The sequence below is a fragment of the Rana temporaria genome, chromosome 4 (genome assembly GCF_905171775.1).
Source record: "Rana temporaria chromosome 4, aRanTem1.1, whole genome shotgun sequence".
NCBI classification, from domain to species: domain Eukaryota; kingdom Metazoa; phylum Chordata; class Amphibia; order Anura; family Ranidae; genus Rana; species Rana temporaria.
The window spans coordinates 182,173,192-182,185,495 of record NC_053492.1 but is presented as its reverse complement, the minus strand read 5'-3'; positions in this window follow the sequence as shown (position 1 = coordinate 182,185,495).

The window sequence follows — 12,304 nt, the reverse complement described above, 5'->3', positions numbered from 1 at the left end:
TAAACGCTATAAATTTTGCGCAAACCAATCGATAAACGCTTATTGCGATTTTTTTTACTAAAAATAGGTCGAAGAATACGTATCGGCCTAAACTGAGGGAAAAAATGTTTTTATATATGTTTTTGGGGGATATTTATTATAGCAAAAAGTAAAAAATATTGCATTTTTTTCAAAATTGTCGCTCTATTTTTGTTTATAGCACAAAAACTAAAAACCGCAGATGTGATAAAATAACACCAAAAGAAAGCTCTATTTGTGGGGAAAAAAGGACGCCAATTTTGTTTGGGAGCCACGTTGCACGATCGCGCAATTGTCTGTTAAAACGACGCAGTCCCGAACTGTAAAAACACCTTGGGTCTTTAGGCTGCATATTGGTCCGGGGCTTAAGTGGTTAAAGGGGCATTAAATACCAGGATTGCATTACATACAGAGTTCAGGGGGGTTACACACAGAGTGCAGAGCTGTCACTTGTAAACACAGAAACCAGACTTCTGTGTTTACAAGTGATTGTGGAGAGCAGGCACCAAAGGGTCTGAGCCAAAGGTGACGGAACTGAGTTCCCCCAAGTTCCCCCAGAAAAAAAGCCCTGAAAAGTAATCATCAAAGATATATGTGTTCTATGCCCCCATTCCAAAACAGGAGAATAGAAGAGGCCATGGGAGGCCAGCCACAAAAAAACTGTATGGGGCATATTCTTAAAGATCTGAGGCGGCGGAACGTATGTCCTTTACGTTACGCCGCCGCAAGTTTAAGTGGCAAGTGCCTGATTCCCAAACCACTTACCTGTAAACTTGCGGCGGCGTCGCGTAAAGTCCACCCGCGCAAGCCCTCCTAATTCAAATGATCCTGGTAGGGGACGTGGATCATTTAAATTAGGCGCGCTCCCGCGCCGATCGTAATGCGCATGCTCCGTCGGATAAATTACCCGACGTGCATTGCGCTAAATGACGTCTCACGGACGTCATTTGTTTTGACTGTAACATAAATGGCGTCCAGCGCCATTCACGGACGACTTGCGCAAACAACGTTAAATTTTTAAATTTTGACGCGGGATCGACGGCCATACTTAACATTGAGTACGCCACCTAGGGGGCATCTTTATCTTTACGCCTCGTATCGCTTACGGAAACGACGTTAAAACACTACGGCGGGCAAGCGTACGTTAGAGAATCGGCGTGACTAGTCATTTGCATATTCTACGCTGACCGCCACCTAGCGGTCAGCGTAAATATTGCAGCCTAAGATACAACGGCGCAGGAGGTCGTATCTTAGGCATGTTTAAGTGTATCTCAGTTTGAGAATACACTTAAACATAGGATCGGACTTACGTCGGCGTATCTGCTGATACGCCGGCGTAAATTATTTGAGAATATGGCCCTATGTGTAGTAAACAATCCAGAGAAGAAAACAAAGAAAAGGGAGAAAAGGGAGAAAGGATGAGAATGTGAAATCTAATGCCACGTAGATTTATGTCATTAAAAACGATCGTGTGTGGGCTCCACAGCATTTTTCACAACGTAAAAAATGTCCGTTAAAAATTTAGAACAGGTTTTAAATTTTCACATTGTTTTTAACGTTGTCGTTTTTAACATCGTAAAAAGTGGTCGTGTGTGGGCTTTAACGACGTGAAAAAACGTGCATGCTCAGAAGCAAGTTATGAGACGGGAGCGCTCGTTCTGGTAAAACTAGCGTTCGTAATGGAGATAGCACATTCATCAAGCTGTAACAGACTGAAAAGCGCGAATCGTCTTTTACTAACACGAAATCCGCAAAAGCAGCCCCAAGGGTGGTGCCATCCAAATGGAACTTCCCCATTATAGTGCCGTCATACGTGTTGTACGTCTCCGCGCTTTGCTAGAGATTTATTTTTTCACGATCGTGTGTAGGCAAGGCCAGTTTAACAATAATCAGGTTTAAAAAAAACTTATTTTCTAGACCATTAAAAATGGTCGTGTGTACGCGGCATAAGGTTGCCAAACTCTGAGGAATTTATTGTGAGAGTCAGTCAATATGGGTATTCGTTTTTCATTCATATGTCGTTTCACCGCCTCAAAGCTAAGGACCAGAGACTTCCATTCCCTAGCAATGGCATACTTCTCAACTTTCTAAGATGGGTATGAGGGACACCTATTATCAAAAGTATGTAGGCATAGGATACACACCCTGCTACGCCACCTTAAAAGAGAATTATGCATTAAAAAAAATTGTTAAACCCGCAAGTGTTTTTTTGAAAAACTACTATTCCTTTATACTGGATTTTGAAATGTATAAATGCAACAATTTAGAAACTAGATGAAAGGTTTTGCACTGTAAAACACTTTTTGATAGATAAGTAGTGCATTTTATATAAAACTATATGGATCAGATCTAAAAACAAGGAAAATGAGAAGGAATAAGGAGGAAAGAGGGACAGAGGGACTGTGTTCCATATCAGGGACAGTCCCTAAAAATTAGGGACAGTTGAGAGCTATGTAATGGTCAGCTTGGTCACCATAAATAAATAGGTAGCGTGCTGCTGTTCAGCACCAAAGAGAGTTTTTATGTGCTTAAAAAAGCAGGGTCTTAAAGGGTTTGTAAAGGATTTTTGTTTTATCTTAATAGCTTCCTTTACCTTAATGCAGTGCTGTTTTCATGTCCTCATTGTTCGTTTTTGCTCTCAAGTTGCTGTAATTCTTCTCTGATCTCCACACTTCCTGGTTGTCTGTTTCCTGATAACCACAGTACTGGGAGCTTTCTCTCTGTGGTCACAAATCAAGGAGGTGTGATTACTGTGTGTCTAAGACCCCACAGCACCAATCAGTTTAGTTTTCCAAACCATCACTGCCCTGTATTGGCCCTGTGGCTCTGTACAGCACAGAAGCAGGAAACAACATGCAAAAACAAAACTAGAAACTACGGGCCAGATTCACAAATGAGATACGACGGCGTTTCTCCTGATACGACGGCGTTTCTCCTTATACGCCGTCGTATCTCTGTTTCTATCTATGCGACTGATTCATAGAATCAGTTACGCATAGATATCCATAAGATCTGACAGGTGTAATTGTTTTACACTGTCGGATCTTAGGATGCAGTACCGCGGCCGCCGCTGGGGGGAGTTTGCGTCGTAAATCAGCGCCGGGTATGCAAATTAGGAGTTACGGCGGATCCACAACGGTTTTTCGTGTTCGCTACGTCGCCGCTAGTCTAGTTTCCCATCGCAAAGTTAGTAGTTTTTTTGGTGCCCTAACTTTAGTCAGCAAGTGTATTGCTGTCTAAAGTATGGCCGTCGTTCCCGCGTCGAAATTCAAAATTTAATGTCGTTTGCGTAAGCCGTCCGGGAATACGGAAGTACGCTACGCGCGTCGCCGTTCAAAAAAATGACATCACGGCGCGCAAAGCACGGCGGGAGTTAAGAAACGGAGCATGCGCAGTAGGTCCGGCGTGGGAGCGCGCCTAATTTAAATGGCACACGCCCATTTGAATTGGCCCGCCTTGCGCCGGAGGCCGCCGGCGTAGTTTTCATCGCAAGTGCTTGGTGAATCAGGCACTTGCGATGAAAAATTGCGGCGGTGTAACGTATCTAGGATACGTTACGCCGCCGCCATTCTACGTGAATCTGGCCCTACAGGTACATTATATGATTGATTTTTTATCTATTTTTAATCGTTTTTAAAAGGAATCAGTTAACTATTATGTCTCTATACCCTGTAAACAGTAATTTCAGCAAAAAAAATTTTTTATTTACAACTCCTTTAAGGTTGGAATGTAATAATGTACGAAGCAAAGCATAGACCCGGATCCATAATCTGCTCACTCTTGAGCAGTATCTCCAAATATGCGCCATTGTTCCCTGCTGGGCACAGCCCCCGATGCAAGTTGTGGGATAATTAGGAACAATTTGAGCTAGCTGGAAGCTGTTGATAACAAAAAATATTGACAATGCCTTTTTAATAACAATAACATATTAAAGCTTATATGAGGTTTTGGTGATTGGGGTTACATATCCAAATTGGGTTTACATTCTTCTGTAATCTACACACGTCTGACATATCTGGGACAATGTCCTCTTTTACTTTGAGTCATCTATTTCTTGCATGAGGCACCACCAGGAGCTAGAAGTATTCTCTGACACTTCACTAGCTGACAGGACAGGTGAGAGGTTACAGAGCTGCCGTGAAGGTATATATACTTCTCCGATGGCACGGATCCAGGATTTAAGGTTTCTGCCATTCTACTTGAGAAAGGTGATTCGTTTTTTCTGAAAAAGTGTAATAAAGCCTTGTTAGATAAATATTAGCTTGATTTAATGACATAAAATGGTATATTAAAACACGACGATGTGTAAAACATCAGGTGCTATTACAATAAAACTACAAATAACACAGTTAAGGTTTTTGATTTCCTTTTAACGAACAAAGCCTAAAAATAACATGAGAGGGGCCAGCGGGTTAGTCCTGGTTTCCATGCAGTGCTGTTTGATGTACCACTTAAGACAGGCTGATGTGCGGCACACAGTTCCACACATCACAAGCATTCTCTGGTTGATAAGCTCCTCTCACAGCACTGTTTTACTGGAGAGGAAAGGAAGAGGCATTGTTTTGCCTGGGATTAATGTTGGTATTGGAGTAATTGGAACAAGTGAAGACATGATGTGTATCCTCACCACTGCTCTCCTGAGAAGCCTCCGTCATTACACCTGGTTAGACCAGGTTCTTGCAACCTGTGTGGCCTCGGCTGCAAAAAAATCTATGATTCATCTGCCATCCTGTTTAGAGAAAAAAAATCTAAAGTGAGCTGTTCATGCCTGCTCGGTTTGATGGCAATCACACCACTCTTCCTCATGTGGGCCATGCGCCTAACCTCTACTGAAGCGTTTCTGGAAAAAAGAACACGCTTTCATTTCAAACATGCAGTTTAATGCCACCTTTAGAATGCTTCCTCTGATATCACATGCTCGCTATCCCCTATTGAACATAGTGGAGCAGACTTACATCTAAGCAGGATGGAATGTGCCTTTTAATTCTTAGAGATAACAACCTGGAAAAAGTCGCATTTTTATACAAGGGAAAAACTGGCTCTTTCACATTTCAAGCACTGAAAATTTCTAATTTTTTTTTTTCATTCTATGCAGGGAAAGAGATTTTCTTTGCCGTCTTTGTGTGTTATTTTGATTGACTTTCCATGAAATTAATGTGGGTGGGGAAACCTGAACTGGAGGGCTTTGTATTGCAAGCAGCAGGTATTTCTTTTATTTTTTTTGCAATTTCATTTTTTTTTTGGACCATACCACTGCTCATAATATAAATTCTTACAATGCTTAAAATACCAATAAATTTTTTCTTTAAATGTCATATTTCCATCCAATATATTGGTTGTCTGTTTGCTATTTGTGTGTTCGCATTGGGTGGCACTGTATAGGGCACACATGACTGGATCTTATTATAATACACATATAAGGCATTAGGTACTCCTAGCAAGTTCTTTATTTTAGGGTGACCAGACATCCCCGGTTTCCGTTGACAGTCCCCGGATTGAGGACACTGTCCCCGGATTGGATTTGAACAGGGGCTGGGGCAATTTTTAAGTGCAAAATTAAAAAAAATAATTCTGAATTACTTACTTAGCTTAGTAAGGGGGGTGTATTTTTTTCCATTATCTGTGCCCCTTTCTGGTGATCATGTGCTGGGCGGAGCGGAGGGAATATTTCTTCAGTTTTGGGCGCATGCCCATTCAGCTCCACTCGCATGTTCTTCTGCCTTGGCTCAAGTCCCGGCCAGCCGCCTGCCTGCTTATCTCCTTGCCTTCCCTGGTGGAGTGATCATCCTCCACTCCCCACCCACCAGTAGCCAGTGCCTGGAGAGTTAGGCTGCATTCACACCTTTGCGTCGGCGATATGCGGCGATATGTGGTGACATTAAATAGGCGTTTTGTCCCGCGATTTGCGGCGACAAAACGCGTAGTTTTTCAGCCTTTTTTTTTTGCTTGGAGGGGTGATTTTACACTGTCGGCTATGCCCGAACGCCGAAGCCGCCCGAAAAAAAGGGTCCGGGACTTGTTTTGAGCTTCAAGCGTTTCGGCGTGGAGATGTGAACCATCTCCATAGCCGACAATGTAAAATCACCCCTCCAGCGTATTGCAGGCTGCAATAGCGGCGGGCGTCTGGCGTGAAAACGCCTAGATGTGAATGGAGCCTTAGGCCCCGTACACACCATAGAATCCATCCGCAGATAAATCCCAGCAAATGGGTTTCAGCGGATAGATCCTATGGTGTGTACACGCCAGCGGATCTTTTTCCGCGGATATATCTCCCCTGGGATAGATTCCAGCAGATCGAATATTTGCTGACATGCACAACATATCCATCTGCTGGAGTCCATCCCAACGGATGGATCCGCTGGTCTGTACAGACTCACCGAATCCATCCGTCCGAAGGGATCCCCCGCATGCGTCGTAATGATTCAACGCATGCGTGGAATTCCTTATATGACAGCGTCGCGCACGTCGCCGCGTCATAATCGCGGCGACGGCGCGACACGTCATCGCCAGAGGATTTCGGCGCGGATTTCAATGCGATGGTGAGTACACTCCATCGCATTAAAATCTGCTGAAATCCTCGAGAGGATTTATCAGCGGAAACGGTCCGCTGGACCGTATCCGCGGATAAATTCTATCGTGTGTATGGGGCCTAAGACTTGACAGAGAGTCGCTGATTGCCTCCATTACTAGTAAACAAAAAAATATATCTCCGGATTTAATTTAAAAAATATGGTCACCTTACTTTATTTGGAAGTTGTGTCTCAGCCAAGAAGCCACATTTTTAAAATGAGTCCATTCAATGCATGTTTACTATGCAGCAAGGTGCATGGAATAGAATGTACCAGTTTCTGTAGACACACCTCCACCAAAAAATAAATAAATAACGGAACCACATGACAATTTGTTAATTGGTGGGCTTTCCATCCTTACACATCCAACTCTCTCTTCACGCTGTCCGCTCCTCCTCAGGCCTCGTACACACGACCGAGTTTCTCTGCAAAAACCAGCAAGAAACTTGGTGGGATTTTTTTTTGCCGAGGAAACCGGTCGCGTGTACATTTTTCGACGAGGAAACTGTCGAAGATCCCATCGAGCCAAAAAGAGAGCATGTCTTCTTTTTCCTCGACGGGAATAGAGAAACTTGCCTTGTCGAGTTCCTCGACAGCCTAACAAGGAACTCGACGAGGAAAACAATGTGTTTCGCCCATCGAGTTCCTCGGTCGTGTGTACGAGGCTTCAGCGTCCTCACTTCAGTATTTACACCACTGTGGTAATAGTGCACATTTTAGAACTTATGACACTGGTGGAAGTGCTTGATTGTTTTGGTGCATGGTATCAGACAATGTCAGAAACTGTTGCATATCACTTTTAAATTACTGGTGCAACAACATATAGAACTTATGTAATGGCATTGTTAATTTGGTGCAGGTGCATGGGAAATGTGCTGATATTTTCAATCGAAAAATGATAATCCCACCCCCCATGTGTATGTGCGTGTGGGGGGGGGGCAGAATTGGGAACAGGTTGGAAAAGCTGTCTTGCTTGCTATTGTCCCCCTCTAACAAGTGAATGTCAGCATTCCCCCTTTCCCCTCCACATTGATTTATCATTTACGCTCACATACAGTGAGGGCGCCTGTCTATCGCTGCTCAAGGTACCATTAGGCAGGCCTGCTAGAAGTTCCTAGTCAGCATCTCAATCGGAGCAGATGTATGGTATTTACTAGCTACCATTAAAGGGGGCTGAAAATACTTCCCTCCCCACCTTCTTCTTCTTTTTTCATATTTAAAGTCCACCCCACCAAGTTAAGAAGTGGGATGATCATGCAGTTGCCTCTGGAAAAACATCCTCCCTTCCTGCAGTATGTAACAAATATATAAAGTGGCGCTAGAGGGATCCATTATTAAAAATTCCCAATCATAGGAACATCATAATACAAATAAAAAGTCCATGAAGTTACACGATGAATAGCAGCACTATCAGCAGCTCCCTTAGAGTGAAGCAGACAACGCTGTGATATGGAAGAGAAGAACAGAGGGGCGTCAGACTAAGTCTGGCCATACACTTAACAATTTTCTTATTCAATTTCCTTTAGATTTACCTTCAACTATGTAGTGCATGGGGGGTCGATTTGCGGGCCGGTAATGTGTGTCAGACAGGCAGCGCAGTCACAATAGAAACTGTATGCCGCCCCGCCAGAGCCGACTCACTGCTGCCGAGTGCGCTCCTGGCTCCCTTTCCTCTCTCCTGTCACTCCTTGCAAATGATGTGGAATTGAATGTGAACACAAGTAAACCCTTTTACCTAACATTCACTTTACTAAATGAACAGCTTCTACTGTTGCTTAACCACCCTGGTTCCTAACTAGCTGGCACAGTGGTCAAGTATCGTCTGAAAAGCAGAGATGCCAACCATAGGCGTGCACACAGGGTGTGCCTGGGCCCACCCTAATCACCCCATGTGGTGCAGATTCTACCTGTTTGGAACCCTGATATTTCAACAAAGCCCCCTAACAGGGCTCCAAATATTTTTTTTAAATAATAAAAAATAAAATAATAACAATTTATTCTATGGACACCGTCCACTGTCTGACACCAATCTCTACCCTACTGACACTGTCCATTGCTCGACTGACAGTATATATAAACATGCACACATATGTGTTGGAGCTTTGGGGTGCATGCCCTAATGCAATATGCTGTGCATAACTACTGTATGGTGTCAACTTCAGAGTAATTTTTTTACGAAGGAAAAAAGGGAGATTCCATGTAGTTCATTATGGATAAGGCACCTTTCATGTGAGAGACCTGATCTGGTCTGGCTGACTATTTTTCAGCCGGACCCAATCAGACCCTCCATTCTCCTCTATGGAGTGCCCAATCTTAACAGACTTGTTTCGGTTTACACCTGGCTACCTCTGGGTCAGATCCGATCCAGCAAAAAAAAAAAAAAACACAGAATGGAATCTGTTCCCCTCCGTCTGGCCAGATGGATCTACAAAATTACTGAAGAATCAAATGTGCAAACTGTTGGCGCTATATAGATCTTGAATAATAATAATTACTTACTGTACAGTAGTTCCATTTGGGCGTGTTTAATAGTTCTTACCTACTGTTAATTATATTTTTAGCCAAAGCAGAATTCCAGGCACATATAAAAGACACAATTAATGCAGTTCTGCATTTATTTATACAGCATTTTTTAAATGTAAGTACCCAAATTTGACTTTGTATCAGCTTCTTGCAGTCCCTGTACAGCAGAGCTAAGGCTGGATTCACACCTTTGCATTTTTAGTGCTTTTTGCAGATTTGCACTACAGAACGTGTTCCATAAGAAACAATTTTAAATGGACTGTAGTGCCAATCTGCAAAATGCAAAAAGCACTAAAACTGCATAGGTGTGAATCCAGCCTAAGACTGGTACAGAGAGGAGTACTATACTTATGTAATCAGTTCAGGTGCTGAAAAGGAGCATGCTGATAGAAGGAGAAAGCAGCATTACAGGGAGATGAGCACTTTACTGTGCTGTTTTGCCACAGGCTTGGGGCAGATCCACAACAGTCTGCTGCATTGAGTTAAATGAGGCTAGCTGTCATTCAAACCAGAAAAAATAGGACATATAGTGGCTGAGAAGTACTGTGGGGGGACAACTCTAAATTGAAGAAGTGTGTTGCAACAAAAGCAGCATTTCTATTTTAATTTTAATAGGATATACATTTTTTGACTGCAGTTTTGGTTTAACTATTTTTTTTTTCTATATTGAGGTCCATAGACCTAAAGTGAATCTATAACATTAAACAAGATTATTGTGGTTAGCAGTAGACTGAAAGAGTAACTGCATTTACTTGCTGCATTAATTCATTATATATTGAACAGTCAGCAGTGGAAAAATCTTTTGTGCCTTTTATGTAAATTTCCTACACTATAGCATAATGTTTTGCAGGGCTATTGGCATTTCTCAGACCCATCTAAACTCACAGCCAGTTTTGCATTACTTTGCAACAGTAATCAGGCAGTGGACAACAAATCTTGATCAGTTTAGAGCGCTGCTGCATGACTAAGTATTCTTTTTGTAACTATAATAATAACAATAAAAAAGAAAAAAAAAGAGTATTTCAGTATTATTAAATGATGTGGCTGTAACTGACTTGAAAAGCAGGTTATATGTCATTAAACATTGCCATAATGAAACCAAGCACCAAACTGATGACAAAACATGGACCGATACAGACAAATAAATATTAAATTACTTTATATATTGTCCCCATGTTTTTTAGGAACCTAATTAAACAATTAAAATAATAGCTGACTAATAATTAAATATAACAGAAATGAATCTGCTTTGTAACATTAATTTGTTATTACCAGTATTCTTTAACATTTTGCCCTTTGTATTAAAGCTTGTTTTATTACAGTCCTGATCAAAAGTTTGAGGCCCCGTACACACGTCCGAGAAACTCGACGGGCAAAACACATCGTTTTGCTCGTCGAGTTCCTTGTGAAGCCGCCGAGGATCTTGGCGAGCCAACTTTTCCCATTGACTAACGAGAAAATAGAGAACATGCTCTCTTTTTGGCCCGACAAGATCTTCGTCGGTTTCCTCGGCGAAAAGTGTACACACGACCGGTTTTCTCGGCAGAATACGTCTCCCATCGAGTTTCTGGCTGAATTCTGCCGAGAAAACCGGTCGTGTGTACGGGGCCTAAGACCACTTGAAAAATGGCAAAAAATCATATTTTACATTGTTGGATCTTAACAAGGTTCCAAGTAGAGCTTCAACATGCAACAAGAAGAAATGAGAGTGAGACAAATTTTTTTTGAGCATTCAATTTAATGAAAACAACGAATAAACTGAAACTGGCTGTTTTTCAGCTGATCAAAAGTTTAGGACCACATGCCTTTAAAAGGCCAAATCTGTGCAAAGATGTGGATTCATTGTCATTTTCTGTCAGGTAGTCACACGTTGTGATGGAAAAGACAAAAAAACTCTCCCTTTTTGAACGTGATCGGGTTGCTGAACTGCATAAGCAGGGTCTCTCATCAAGACACTGGACGATCCTCGACCCAAATTAAGGCCCTTACTGGTGCTGACTGCAGCCCCATAACCATCAGACGGCATCTGAGACTGAAGGGCTTTAAAAACAGAAAACGTCTTCAAAAACCTTGTCTCCTTGAACGCCACAGAACTGCTCGTTTGGATTTTGCAAGAGAGCACCAAACATGGCACATTCAAAGGTGGAAGAAAGTTTTATTCTCTGATGAGAAAAAATGTAACCTTGATGGTCCTGATGGTTTCCAACGTTACTGGCATGACAAGCAGATCCCACCTGAGATGTTTTCTACGCGCCTCAGTAAAGGGGGCGCCATAATGGTCTGGGGTGCTTTTTCCTTCAGTGGAACAATGGAGCTTCAGGAAGTGCAGGGGCGTCAAACAACCGCTGGCTATGTCCAGATGTTGCAGAGAGCATTCCTCATGACTGAGGGCCCTCGTCTGTGTGGTAACGACTGGGTTTTTCAACAGGACAACGCTACAGTACACAATGCCCGCAGGACAAGGGACTTCTTCCAGGAGAATAACATCACACTTTTGGCCCATCCTGCGTGTTCCCCTGATCTAAATCCAATTGAGAACCTTTAGGGATGGATGACAAGGGAAGTTTTACAAAAATGGACAACAGTTCCAGACAGTAGATGGTCTTCGTGCGGCTGTCTTCACCACTTGGAGAAATGTTCCCACTCGCCTCATGGAAACGCTTGCATCAAGCATGCCGAAACAAATTTTTGAAGTGATCAACAATAACGGCGGATCTACTCATTACTGAGTTCATGTTTGGAAGTTGGATTTCTGTTTTGGGGGGTTTAGTTTTTTTTTGGAGGTGTGGTCCTAAACTTTTGATCAGCTGAAAAACAGCCTGTTTCAGTTTATTTGTTGTTTTCATTAAATTGAATGCTCAAAAAATGTTTTGTCTCACTCTCATTTCTTCTTGTTGCATGTTGAAGATCTACTTGGAACCTTGTTAAGATCCAACAATGTAAAATATAATGTTTTGACATTTTTCAAGTGGTCTTAAACTTTTGATCAGGACTGTATGTGTCCACAGATTTTACCACTAGGTGTCACTCTTTACTAGGATAATCCTGATGGAAATGTTATTGACTACATTGGTGAGCGTATAACATATTGGCAATCAAATATAGTAGGCAGATGAAAAAGTAAAGTAGTGTTGGATGTCAGTCACACGTCTTTAGACGTGCAATTAAAGGGCAACTGCGAAGTGCAATTAAAG